The sequence below is a fragment of the Hylaeus anthracinus genome, unplaced genomic scaffold (genome assembly GCF_026225885.1).
Source record: "Hylaeus anthracinus isolate JK02 unplaced genomic scaffold, UHH_iyHylAnth1.0_haploid 12001, whole genome shotgun sequence".
Taxonomy (NCBI): Eukaryota; Metazoa; Arthropoda; class Insecta; order Hymenoptera; family Colletidae; genus Hylaeus; species Hylaeus anthracinus.
In genome coordinates this window covers 12,018,745-12,033,858 of record NW_026534348.1, presented here as the reverse complement: position 1 = coordinate 12,033,858, position 15,114 = coordinate 12,018,745, and the positions used below count along the sequence as shown (strand labels likewise).

Genomic DNA, 15,114 nt, shown 5'->3' with positions numbered 1-15,114 from the left:
GACGTTTCTATGTTGTTTAGAATGAAATGCAGACTAACCTTTAGAAATTTTAGAAAAAAAATTGGCGAAACCAAAGTGTTTTCTGAGAGGTTTCAGAATTTTATACTTTACGTCATTCGTTCATTTTTAAGAACAATTTCACAATTATTTCAAATAATTATGCAATAATCTCTTTTTGACATATTATTTCAGATAATGTCATTCTAAAAGCGGTCGCAGAAAATAAGTATGAAATTTAATAACGTATTATTTGAAATGATATGTCAAACAAAATCATTTCAGTGACCGTACCTGTTGAACATTCATAGGGAAAATATAATAAAATATCCCATAAGAAAATATAATCAAGCATCTACAAAATTCAGCGTAAAGCAGTGTTATTCGTCAACCACGACGACTGATCATCGATTATCAATTTATTTATACTGTAAATCGCGGTAGTTAATGATCGATCGCACTACATTTTCCCCAAACGCTATTGACGATGAAGTAGAATCGTTTCTGTGGTGATTCTTCGAGGTGGGCGATGTCAGGCGCGTATTTAGGCTGGTTCAGTCTATATTTAAATCAGTTCACCGTGGGGCCACCGCACGCGAAACCTCGCGAGACGTTCGCATCGATTTGGACGCTTTATCGTCTTGACGTCCCGACGTTCGAGAAGGTTCCCGTAGTTCAAGTTGAAGCGAGTTCCATTTTCCGGTTTTTCTTTCGGTCGAGTGCCAGGAAATGGTGGGGTGAAAAGGTGCGCGTCGATCGACGTTCGACGAATCGATATCGACAAGGTGAGCTCATCGATTTAGTGACGAAAACATATGTGTGTGTGTGGGTGTGTGCGAGAGTTCAAAGCAGATTGGCCATGTATTTTTTTAGTGACGTTAACGTTACTCAACTGCAATCATAAGTTCTCAATGAATTTCGAAAGCCTCCGTGGATTAGTCCCGTTCGAAATAACTTAAATTTTATTAACGTTTATACACGATACTCCTATGAAGGGAAAATAGAATTTCGACGAACCACGGTTGCGTTCCATTCTGAATTTATCATGAAGTCAAAAATCTGCTTTCGACGTTCGCGGGAATTAGAGAAGCAGATTGCGCGGCTCAAATCGGCGGCGATTCCCCGAAATGGAATTGCAATTCGAGTATTAAACGTTTCTATAGAAAAAAAATGCATCGATTCTCTGTATTCATGTTTGGGTTTATTCTGTATTATCTTACGTAACATTGAAGCCTGAAATAACAAATGTCGAGGTTCTGTATTATTCTGAAGAATATCTGAACAGCGATGGGGAAAAAAAACCATATTGAGAATTGCAGCTCGTAAATCCTATTGAACGATTTTCCAAGCGATGCTTTTCTATACTGTGGTATCACTGCCAGGCCGATCGTATCATGTTCTTTTACCCCATCAACTATGAAATCATACATGGACTTTGAAAAAAGATTCTCAACTTGTATCGAAGAAATGTTAAAATTTAAGATTTGCACTTTAATCCTGCAGCTTCGAAAATCGAGGTTACAACTTTGTTTCGTAAATTTATGACAATTTGAAACGCTCGTTGTATTTTTTTAGACTTACTTTTTTAGACTTACTTATGAAAAGAAAAATTAAATTAAATTGCAATGTCTACAGTTTAACGCTTCTTCGATAAAAGTAGAAAAAAAAGTAGTTATCAAAGTTCATATTTGATCCTCAAAATGGAGGATTTAAAACAATTTGAAATCGCATAGTAGGATTTGAAAGGTGAGTGAAACCTTCAAGCTTCAACATTCCTCATTAGCTCTCGTTCTACAGATATTTTCTTCCAAAATTCGGAGCGTTAGTAATCGTTATTTTTATCGAGGTCTCCATTTAAAAAAAAATGAAAGAACTATCCAGTGAGTGGAAATTAAAAATATTTTCCGTATCTCTAGCACAGAAAGCATCGCTTTTGGCGAACGATCGAATGATGACACGGCATTCGTAGGTTAACAACCGTACGCCGGATTAAACGTACACCAATTCCACAACTGCAATATTTGTTAATGATGTTCGTCCATCTGTTAACTTCAAACACTGTTACGATCGGATTCGCGATTATTTACGTTCGAATCTCGATACGGGAGGGTCACGTACACTGTCGATTCAGCCATTTCCAAGCACTCTTTCGTCGATTCTTTCCCTCCCCAATTTCCAAAAGCTTTCGAGGCCGGGTAAAAATCCGCAGGGTACAAATTTCGAACACAGACAGAATCATTCCGAACACTCGTCGAGATTTATCGAAAGGTGTCAGAACGCCCTCGCCAATTGCCATCGACGGCTTCGAGCTTTTACGCCCCCGCCGAGGTCGGGGCTGTCACTGTTACGCTTTTTAACATTGCGTACAAGAATTTCTCGATGAAAGAGTTCAGAAGAAAATTAAATTACGAAAAATTCGAATTTTTAGAATTACATGTAATATCTAAAATGTTTAAAATTATAGATTATATGCAGTACTTGAAAAGTACTGTAAAAAAGTTTTCATACGTGTGCTCTGTGGACACATGTTACGGTTTCACATTACTTATTTCATTGCATGCATTGTATACATTATAGAGAGAGATATTCACATTCGAATTAAAAACATTTCCTTCTTCCTTTTACTTTACTTCATTATTCATCTACTGCGACGACAACACCAAAATAAAATATAACCCCCGTAACGAGCAGAATAAAAAATCAAGATTTAATAAATGAGGTCATTTTACAATCCACTCCGATAAATATCTGCTGACATAATTCCTGCTACCAGCAAGAATTAACTCGTTCGTTTGGCGCTACCTTTTCTTGACCTCGTATACACTACTAACCTTTTATTACATTCTGAAGATGGCGTGGAAACGGAAAACCTTCGCGCCGGTTAATACCTACGAGAATGGTGCATTTGAATTCATGTACAAGGACATCGCGCTGTTCGAACGCTGGTTTCCCAGCGCATACATGGACTCGTCGAGTTATCGTTCGTGCAAGCGCCTCCTACCTTCGCGGAACGAATTTCCACGGGATGCTGATTTTTCCCAACGATGGAGAATTCGAAGCCCCCGCGTTTCTGCTGGCTAGCTAATTATTTTCATTTCCGCAGTCGTTGAAAACTAGTTCCGTGCATGGCACGCGCGCATTGCGCCGAGTTAATTGGGCAAACATTCCTGTTTTCGTCCTCTTGTTCTTGTCCGCGCTGACATCGCTAATTCCAATTTCCGCGAGGCGCAACAATTTACACGCCATAACTGCGATAACCGTAAGAAACGCTCGACGGAAATACCCCCGTGAGCTTCTAAGGCGGCAACGTTGGCGAGAATCCTCTCGCCCTTTTCGGTTCGTGGGTCGTTCATTTCAAACGAGCCACGCGTCTACGTCCTCCAATTGGCGCAAAAAATGGTTACGTCGTGATTTTTTCACGAATTAACAAGAAAATGAATGTTGTTTAAGCTTGATAATTAAATTCTATTTTCTATTTTTTTCTATTTTATTTTGTATGTAGATTGTGCATCTATTTTTCTATTATCTCCGGCTGAATTGCAGACTGTCAGATTAATACTAAAAATCATATTTTTTAATTTGGATTTCCATCTTCATATTTAATAGAATCTCGTTTTATTTGAATTTTCCATCTGCTTCTAATATTCCCATCACTATTTATATAATATTCTATAAGCTCAACCACTCTTACCAACTAATAATAACCATCATAAATGGAAAACCGCGGATATAAATAAAACCATAAGAGAGTCCACCAATCAAACAAATTTCAACTGCTCTATACTACCAAAGAACCACATACGTACATCCTTCATTTGATATTCCAAATTTTGTATCCAGAACTACACCCCTTTCGATTCGAGTGCCGTTCTTTCAGTACCTTGCACAAACGTTTCCGCGTTCCCTCTGCCGCCACTTTTCCCCAATTTTCCCAATTTTCCAAACCACGAGGAATCATGATATTCATAATCTCGACTGGCCATGGAGGAGCTTGAAACTCCATGGAGGGTGGTTTGACCTACGAACCCGATATTCAATTTCTGTACGAGCCACGAGTGGTTAGAACGCCGTATTTCCGGATCGAGAGATCGCTGTCCGGCAGGCGAACTCGATTCTCGTGTTTGAATCGAGCCCAATCCGAGTATTTCGTGGCTGGAAACCGGAGAACGGCGTAAAAAGGAGAACCGAGTTTATGGTCTTGAGCACATCGGCCACCTGTTTTCAACCGAATATTCCTACTGCACGAAAGGGTAGTAAAGTAATTTTGTCCTGTTTTCTTTTTTTTTTTTTTTTTTTATTATGAATGTAAAATCACATAAGCTCTCAATGCGTGATTTTGAAATTGTTGCCATTACAGTAAAAAATTCCAAATTCCTTTTTATTATTACTATAAATTCGTATAAAAGCCGAAGCGCGCTTGTGCTTGTTAACATTGTCATCGTTATAAAGGTTTCGCTGCGCATTTTGGATATAGTAGTAAAAATAACCAATAATAATCGTCGTGTATCGATATCCCCATCCCTATAGCGCCATTGATCCTGAACTTTTTAATCAAAAATTCCTGCAACTATTGTATCAAATATTCAAAATTCAATTTCACTTGGAATTTTTCACGCGCTCGAATTGGATGAACGATTGCATTCTTCTCTAATTTTAACACTTCTACCGTGATCGGTAATTAATACTTATGAACGTCACCACGGTTGTTCGCAAAGGCTCCCTCATTTACCACGACACGAAACATAGCTCCTCTTGGCGAGCAGTTAATAACGGCTCGATCGAAGCGGGATATTGTATTTTCTCATATTTTTCATTGGACAGGTTCGCAGTTACCTTGTTAAGTCGTTCGCGAGATAAAATGAAAGGTATGGTAATTAACGAGGCATGTGATACGTTTCAGCGTCATAGTTGGCAGCGAACGAACTTTGAAGGATGGGAAATCGTTAGAAAGAAGCGCGGCGAAACATGACCTCATACGGAGCGTCAATTTTCACAACCTCCCAATCGTCTGTGCGCAATTTCTCGGGCGATTGTCGCGCGACAAGATGCACACGCGAGGACAGAGTATAAAAATAGTCCTTTGACGTCAACCACATTCACTATAGGCCCGTTTGCCGTTCACTACGCCCTTAAAACGAACATGTCTGGCTCGGTCTTTCAGATTTGTTTACAAGCGAAATTCACCGCGCGACCCGTCTCTTCTCTGCGCCATTTTCGCCTCGTTAAACTACCGCTGCACTTTAAATTTCGAAAATGAACGCAATTAATAAGCTTAGTAGTTAATAAACGCGGTAGTAGCCTCATTGTAGCCACCCGTCGTAAAATGGTATCAAAAGAGAGTTTAAAATTATGTTCGCGTTCCAGAGGACTTCGTATGGATCGAATCAAAAGAATTTTTCTTTTTGCAGTGGGAGTGCAGTGGGTGTAGGTGTGAAATGAATGCAATTTCTGTTGCGAAGGGCGGGGCAAGAATAAAATTACTTTATATTACTATCCCTTAGTTGTAGATTCTTTTCAGGGAAACAGTGTTGAAGGGAAAATTACAATGCTGTTACAAAGTAACTCGAAGTGAACGGGGATTTTGAATTAACACGAAATAAATAGGAATTTTACATTGACTCGGAATAAAGGACAATTTTATAACGTGATAATGCGGAATGAATAGAAACTTGTAACGGAACAACTATATTACATTTAATTAAGATCACATTTAAACAAATTATTACACCATATCAGGCAGTCAAATTATTTATTTTTTTCCTGTAAAGGATGCAATACAATATCAGATACCCAAGTCCTTGGACATATGACACCAAGCAGTAAGTGCAGTGAGTTTAGGAGCCATCATTTTCGCAACTCCGTTCCGTTTCAGTGCCCACTACCTACACTTATTACCATCGTCATTACCAGCATTACTATCGCTATCATTACCGCGACATTCGCCATTGTCGCTCCCCTAATCTACGCGGCAGCAAGACGAGCTTCTAGACAATGATGGAGACACGCGATCGATGGGCGAGCCCTTGTCGCGAGGCCGTGGTTCACGGGCACGCACAGACACACAAGGGATGCATGCAAAACGTCCAGGAAATTTGGCCGCGTTCCACGCGAGCGTAAAAGTTCGATCGTTAATTTATTTAAGCGACTAACCAAACGTGAAAACAAATATTCGGGGTCCGAATGTTTCCGTTGGGAAATTGACGAATTTTGTATTCGAATTATGTAAAATATATATAGAAATAAGAGAAAACATAAACATGGTGTACTTCTTCTTTCAAGTTTGAAAATGCGAGGGGATTTTAAAGGAGGATTAATTTAATTGCACATAAAATATATGACTACATATTCAATAGGTAAATATGTATATTATTTCTGAATTATTTGCTCTGAATTCGTTTGTTTGGTGTCCCGATAGTATTAAAATATTTTATTATAAATATTCTGTAATCTTTTCTATGGTGTTCAAACTCCATTTTCCCCCAAATATCTGCGAGGATTTTCTCCGAGGCACTTTTTCATGGAAATTCCGAAATCATACCTCTCGTAACGAGTGCGCCGAAGTTTCCGCGAATCCTCGTCCCCATTTCGCCGTAAACTGCGTGCTTGTTCGTCCGTTCGCTCGCATGATGCACGATCGGAGACGTCGTTTAAACGGCGCGGCGGGAAGAAAACTCTCGGTCTCTTTATGGAGTGCTTTCGTTTCCGCGCTGCGGGTTCCTTTATGCGGCAATAAACAGAACCGGACCGCGTTTTCCGAAATACTCGATCATTGTTAGCATAAGACAGAGACGGTTCTAAAATTCCACGAGGAATAAAATTACGCACGGTCAGTCGAATAGTCAAACAAAGCATCTCTTGAGCGGATAAAGGAGAAGCAGCTGAATCAATAGCGTTTCTCTTCGCAGTTTGCAAGGGACGCGAAGTGGTTCCCTATTGGATTACTTCAGCCATTTGTTTGATGCTTCGTCTTCGATCAGGGCGAGGACTAACTTGTACTCCCCCGATTCCGTTGTTCTTGGTTGATCAAAGTATGGAACTTGCGATGAACTCGAGACACGAAGACTGTGATGACGCTACGTCGAACAATATAGCTAGATAAGAGGATATGATAAATGCAATGAGTCATTTCGTAGCTCATAAAAAAAAAATGTGTGCCAAGTTTCAAGTCTATATCTCGACGCTGTGTAATTAAAGAACAAAAATCTAAAATCACGTTTTCGTACAATTTAGTATTTTATAATAAAATTTTTAGGACAAATCTGAGATATTTCGAACCAAAAGTTTCTATCCTATAATGACACGATCATTGTTTTCACAATTGGCCCTGGTAATAATTACTTCAACTCTTATCGAAAATTAATTCGTAGTGACTCAAATCCATGGAAATGTTTCAAATTTTTATGAAACGTTTGAAAAACTATCCAAACTATGAATGATTTATTGAACACGCTAGCGTGACATGGAATAATGATGCAGCATCGAATAAAAGGAACGGGAGCGTCGGATCTCGAAACGGACAAAATTGAACGCCACGGGCAGGGTCTGTAGTTCAAGTACTCAATTTGGAATCAAGTGCCCATCCACAAACGTTCGAACTTTAACAAGGAAGAACAGCGAACTGTGGAGCTGCGCGAACGCTCCCGCGAATAACATAGCAATTAACTTGGAATTTTTCGAATACGTCGACGAGCTACGAAGAATGTACTAAGCGCAATGCGGGTGCAATAGGTAGCCGTTAATTTAAACTTTCGAGAGTTCGCTGGGTTGTTCGAGCAAAAACTTCGAATTCGAAGAGTGCAAGAAGACTTCGTATGCATGAATTTCTAAAGGCAGTTTCATATGTGATCTTGAAATTCCTAACATCTAAGACTCAGTCTCAAGATTCGAAAGACAGAATAATTTCGAGTTCCCATTTATCGCCTCAAATGATTCATTGACATTGTACCGATTACTGTATCGATTACTTACGACATCGAATGAAAATCGTAATTATTACAAATATGACGCAAATAACGTACGGTTTGCACGGTGTCGATCAACGGACCAGTGTCGGAAAATTCACGCATCGATTGATAACGTGCATCGCTGGAATTATTATTATCTGCAGGATCAGTGAATATCGAAACGAGTGCCATTAATTTACCCCCGATTGCAAAGGTTTGCCTTTGTTTCTCCGATAATCCGACCGAATTACGATATATCTCTCCCGCAGTGAAATTATGTAATATTACCTCGGCCCTAATAACTGAAAAATTCTCGTTGGAAGTGCGCGAACGCATATTCCCAGAGAACAGTCATTACCGGCGAACACAATTTTCCATATCGCAAGCGAAAATCCGTAATTACGTTTAAAAAGTCTGCGCCGCTTCCTGCTTCCTTTTTTGTACGTATTACGGAAAGGAAAAAAGATGCTTTGAAGAATGTATCACGGAAAATTTTGAACTGGATGCGCGTGGAATTTTAATACGGCTCGAGCACAAAATATATGGAGATGTGATTCGGGTAAAATATACATATATATGTGCGTTGCACGTAAAAATACAGTATTGAAATGCTTAATTTAATTTCCTTAATTTTTTTTTTTAACTCTATGGAAACCTACGAAAATAATCTGCAGTTTGTTTTATTGTTGAATGACTTGATTTCGATTCTTGGATACTGTGTAGGGAACGACACTGATATTGATCCGTTAATTTTCCGACTTTGTATGTGACCCAATCATTTACGCCTAAATGCTTTGATTCTGTCTTTGATATTGGCTCATGAACATTCTGACTCTGATCGTATCTTTGATCTTTTGTAGACTTTGACCCCAACACGACGCTTCGTTGAAATCACTTTGTCTGTACACTTTGACCCCTCTTTGATTTTTCAATACTTTGTTGTAAAAGCGACGTATACGCGTAGTTTATGGCTTTGTGTATGAAGCCTGTTTGTAGAGATACCATGAAACTAGGAAAATTTTGATAACGTTGCAAACCCTGAAAATTTGATGGACTGAACAATTGATTCCAATGAGTTGACAATAAACTACACGAATTACACGACAACGTTAGATAGACAATAAATTAACTGCATTCACTATTTTAAATACAATGTATGTTCTATACAAATATTTAAAAATGTAGTGTGCGAATGCAAATAAGACTTTGATGAATGTCTTCTTGGATACACAAAAGACATATTCTTTATAAATTCAATTAAGTATATTTCTAGAAATTTAAACAAACAACGAATGGGTATCAAAACAATAAAGCTTCATAGAATTATTATTTCGGTTAATCAACGTTCCACTGTATTTTCGAATAGAAAACAGTGGGAAATGGAAACGTGTATTCTGAATCGTTCTATTCCCTATTTATGTAGAGCTCCGAGTTAAAGTAACTTTAAACAGACCCTGCAATTCCTAGTGCCGTGAAAAATAGTGCAAAAAATAAAAGACGTTTCTGATAGAAAAATCTGTACACTTTATTATACACTTGATACGTCTGTACACTTGATTTCAAAAGTATAATATTTGGAGAAAGAATGTAATAAAAATCAGTTATGAATATACTTCCTCTAAATCTGTAAGATTTTTAACAACTGATAAACCCAATGCATACAGATGCTAAAGAGAATTCGTATAAACATTAATCACTATTTGTTTTTATTATGAATTAACTGTCAGTGGTTAAATAACATTCATTGCAGAAGGTGAACTAATTCCACTGAGATCTGTACTCAAACGTTCCATGCATTCTCTCGGTGGCCGTTTGTGAATGCTTTATGATGTCCCATGAATCATTTAGTTCATTTGTATCAGCTCCTTCCGCGAGGGTACGTCAACTTCCAACACGACGTAAAAACAGCCATAACTCGGAGACAAGCTCTGATACGACCAACGTTTGTACGAACTTTTTTTATTAGTTTGCGTGTTTCGTATACCCTTGAAGTTATGACGATACTTTGTGAAACGCCTTGAATATAAAAAATAGCGACAGGCGTATAACATGAACAAGCATTCCATACGCAAAAGTAAATTGAAAAACCTGTTGTATAGTCCTTTGATACTCCGTTTCGTTAACGAGAAAATCGATTCTGAGCATTCATCGGACACGCGTGAGATTTAGGACAATTCAACTAACATGTCTGACCATAATTCATTTTCTCCGCTTGTGTTGGCGTTTGCTAACATCGACGATGGGGTCGTGGTATCTGTTTTCCGTCAATCGTCGAACAAGTTGGAGCAAGTTGAAACAGGCGATACCGTATCGCCGTTAATCTTTCCAAACGTTAACGCAAGTGGAATTAACGAGGAACGGTCAGACGCATTAGGCGAGTAACAATGAATCCCAGGGGTCCTCGACGAATATTCCAAGTGAATCTTCTTGTAAACCGAACATTGGGTTAAAAGCCTTTATTTCATATTTTCTTTTATTTACTTGTTTACTGGGAATCACTTTGCATAAGCGTTGATCCGTGCAAGAGGTGATGTAAGTAGAATTAGTTAGCATTGGTCAGACACGGTATCTAAGTCGTAGTGGAAAGCACATATTTTCATCAAATTCTTCAAGTCGACTTTCTTGTCGAAGGAATATGTTATTAAGAAATCTCATTCTGCATTTTGGACTCTTTTTTTATATACAAATTAACTTACATAAGATTGTAACTCATTTTCTAAAAATAATTTTAGAGTTCAATTTACACAAATTCTAACATCTTCCTTGTCATTGAGTTTTACAGAATACAAAATAACACGAATTAAACAAAAGTATCTCAATTACTCATCATTTTCTTATCATTTAAGTAGTATAGTTTAATCAACAACAACAACAAAATAAAAGTCTATGACTGTCATCCAGCGAAAAATCTACCTAATCTAATGAGCAGCTGTTAAAGTTAGGTAATAGGATCGAATGATACTTATCATTCGCGACAATTACCCGAAAGTACGAGAAATCTCTCCAGTGCGTTCATTGACGTACTTAATATGGCCCGAGGCGTCGCGACGACCCAAACGAGGGAAGAAACTCGTGGCTCGGTGAAAGAGTCAATTGAATGAATTTCGCCGGTCGCGGATCATTACGGTTTCCGGGCCTTCCCCGAGAACACCGCCTTTAATGAAGGTTGACACAGATTTTCAACGAGCCGAAGGGTGACCGGGGGTGTTCTGTATCCGATAAAAATCGCGCGCCGTTGAAACGCCTGTCGGTGTTTCCTCATCTTGACCTTCTTTCTCGAGCCCGAATCAATCCTCCTGGTATTTTTCTCCCAAGTATAGGAAACCTGAGCACTGCCAACTTTTCTGTTAAATAAACGCCAGCTGCTCCCCTTGGACCGAAACAAAACACTTCCATCAGTCCCCGTCGAACAAATATTTCGATGAAAACTTCGACATTAACAATTGATGAACCCAATGCATACAATGCTAAACAGAAATCATATAAACATTAATCTATATTTGTTTTTATTTTGAGTAATTATCATTCAACTAGCAAGTAGCATACAATCATTCTTCTTTTTCATGACTGCTTTGAGAAGAGATGTAGTTCGATGTAAATAATTCCTGTTTTATTTTTATTAGGAAAAAAATAATACTGTAAGACTGGTTAATGAAGTTTTAAAATAGGTGTATAAATAATTTAGTTTGTTCGACCATGTGTGGATGCTGTTTTATTGCAATTAAATGTGTCTAAAATCGAAGTCTGAGTCTTCAATTTTTTTTCCTATGTGAAAAAATATAAACATGTTTCCTATCCCATTGCGACACCGAATGAACAGTATTATTTAGTTTCTCTGTTAACTGCTCAGTCATTTAGTTCAAGCTTTGCTTCTACTGTCACCACCAGTTTCTAGCACTCGAAGTTAGGGCTGAAAGTTGCCTATGTCTCGACCCATTGGATTCACGAAAACTTCGACCAGGAACGTTCGATACGTTCCCGAATACATTGGTCCCTTCCCGACTAAAGTTCACCGAGGAAAATAAAATTTCGACAGTATCGCTTCATTTAATTTCTGACGAGAGCGCGGAACGTGTTTCCCGCGAAGTTCCAATAATCGACGACGCGAACTTCCTAGTGGTTCCCTTCCTAACATAATTTCTCGTTTTGTTTCACGCACGAGAGCGCTTTCCACCCCCGCACAGGAGAAGTAGACGTTCCGAAACTACCGCGAACAGTATCACGGCCAACTTTCCACTTATCGCCAAGAAATCGAAAATTCCTTTCGGTTCGAAGAATACCCGGGTCTTCCCGAAGAAATTTCGAAAAAGTTTCGCTTCCATTAGGCGACCGAGCTCCATCATGTTGCGGCTTATTGTGTTCGTTAAAAACTCAGATTCGAAACGAGCGAACTTTCGCGCAGCTCGTTACTTCCCCTTGGTTCCATTCAATTTAGGGGTCACCCCGTTTGCCACTTATTTATTGACTGTTTTCAATTTACGACCAACGAAAGTTGGCTCAATTCATTTAATTTCGTTTAGAAGGGGAGGCACTGCAAGGACGTAGCTAAGTTTAACGAATCCTCAGCTAGAAGTCATGTTGGAAGTCTTACATTTATTGAAATAAATCTTAATTTAATGCTAAGTAGAAGGTGACACATTTTAATAATATAATTGAGTATTTCATTTGGGGGAGGGGGTGGCTAAAATAGCGTAGCTAAGTTTGAAGTCTCATTTTTATTATAACAATTCTTAATTCGATATAAAGTAGAAAGTGAGACCTCTTAATAATGTGAGTATCTCACTTGCGATTTCTTTAGAAGCATCCCAAATATTGTAACTCCAATAATTCCACATGTTCTGTACGGATGAATTTCGTAGTGTCCCGTTCTCGACGAATGCGCGCCGTCTGACTCGTGACGGAGCAGTTTAATGATCGTCCTCATTTGATTAAAGCGTTTTACGGCTTTGTTTGCAATCGAAGTCTTTGCCATCGACTGCATTTATACTGAAAAACAGCAAGTGCCCCGCGGGACATTTTAAACTTTTGTTTTTTATCATTATTGCATTGTTCCGACTCGTGCGTGAATAAAAATGTGACGACGTAAAATCTACGAATTCATCTGAGAAGTGTAGAGACGAAGGTAGCCACTAAAAAGTTTTTAGAGAGAGCTAACGTAAGAATTTTTCTCGTTTAATTTAGAAAAGTAAAACGTACGTATTTTCTGGAGCAGTTTCTAACCCAACATGGCGTGAGAAAATTTAATTTCGCTTAACACGACATTTCGTTTTGAAGAATAATTAATCCCCGAGGGATTAGCACGATCTTTCAATTACACGAAGTTCTTCAATAGAGTGTTTCATTACTAAATTACACGCGCACGAAATAATTACAATTAGGGTACATGGGCAGTGCTCCTTTATACGCGGCACGCATTAACAATACGAATTAGCCACGAGATAATGTGACTAATGAGGCGACGTTTCAACCAACAAAGAAACTGTTTCACAAAGACAAGAATTCTATAATATTTTGTTTCGTATCTACGTTCAAATTCTAACTTAATGAAATAAATTTCGTCAACAAAATTTGAATTTTCTTCTTATTCATCCTATTTATAAATTTCCGAAAAAACGAGCAAAACACGAGTTTTCCTAATACCGTTAGCATTAGGTGTCATATCCAAGAGGAAATTTACGTAGAGGAGGCTTTAATTATCTTAAGCAGTATAAAACTAGTTGATCACTAAATGTCAATGCTTTAAAGTTTGAAGGTTCCGTAGGATAACAACGTTAGCGTAATTCAATTAAGCCATAAAGTACGAAAGCATAGAAGCTGATAGCCTTCACGCTATACCGAAGCCTTCCTTAATTAGTAACGTTTTCCCAGATATTCGAGACATTCAACTCGTGATCTTTTCCAAGAAACATCCTTCTACCTTCCCCCACCTAACGTAGATCCGCCCTACAGCCAATCAGATATAAGAATGATTCGCAGCTTTCACCCACGTCTGAACTTTAGTCACGACCACTGTATGGAGTCACAGTCAGTCTCGTGCAAGCTTATGGAGGTCTTGGTTCGAATCTATCAAAGTCTCATTCGTAACCTACCACGTGTAAAGTAAGTTTAAATATTTGAAATTCAATCTGGATTTATTTAAAAATATTGTCAACACCCCTGTGCACAATAATTGCACTCGAAGCGAACAATTATCACGAACAGAATCGGCTACATAAATTCAAGGTTGGAGTTTAAAGGTAACGAGTTCTAATTGATTAAAATCACAGTGAAGTAACGAAATTTGAAAAATAGAATTTGTATTTATATGGAAACTATATTTGCATTAAATGTAATCTTTATAACGAAACATTTACAATATTTTAAGCTTCATAGGAGTGTCTAAGCATGACTAATTGCACTTTACGAATTCTAACACTGAGACCAGCTGTGGCTCTTTTCTAAGGGATGATACAAAAAATTGAATCCCGCAGTGGGGGTATTTTTTGGTCATTATATTTATTCGTGTGCAACGATGTAAATGCATCGCGCGTTTGCATCTGTTTTTCAAACGGAACCATGCATTTTCGCACGTGAAGAGATTCCTCTCGTTATTCTGTGTATTAAAAAAGTATTAAGGTATGCTCATAGGAAGTGGAATGCTTTACGAGATATTCCATATTTCGTATTTGAAATACTTTATCCGAGTCTTTAACGCGTTTCAGCGTTACAGTGTAAACATTTCCTTACTGAATGCATTATATTTTTCGTTGAAGCTTTAAATCGTGTAGCTGTTACACTCGAACAATTAATTCTGATTTTAATCCATGTCTATTTTTGCTCTGGAATAAATTTCGCTTGATACATTGTTCTCTTTTTTACTACAAAGTAATTTAACATTACGTGGTAAAATTTATATAAGTACAATAAATTCGATACGATTATTAGATTAAATATGGGGACTGTTAATATAGAAATTAATAATGTTAAATGTAAAAGTTATAATTAAATTCAGACATTCACTAGTTGAGTGTGTAAGATAGGTTCGAATTGGTCAAAATGTACTTCTAGAATGCATACCTAATGATTGGTCCACACGTGGTACAGGGCTAAAGGAAGTTTCAAGAAGAAAATCGCGACATGTAGATTCCCTTGTGAATAGACCCAAACACCAGGCAAAGGGCAAACAAGCAGAGCC

At 38.1% G+C, this 15,114-nt stretch overlaps 1 protein-coding gene across 3 annotated transcripts in view; it reads left to right on the top strand.

Moving 5' to 3' along the window:
* The first annotated feature begins 578 nt into the window (after window positions 1–578).
* LOC128890728 (glutamate receptor ionotropic, kainate 1-like) overlaps window positions 579–15,114 on the top strand; it is a 67,996-nt gene continuing 53,460 nt past the window's right edge. For all 3 annotated transcript variants that reach the window (XR_008460665.1, XM_054149507.1, XM_054149506.1), the window contains exon 1: window positions 579–782. The gene's annotated coding sequence lies outside the window, so the exon portion shown is untranslated. The remainder of the gene's footprint in view (window positions 783–15,114) is intronic.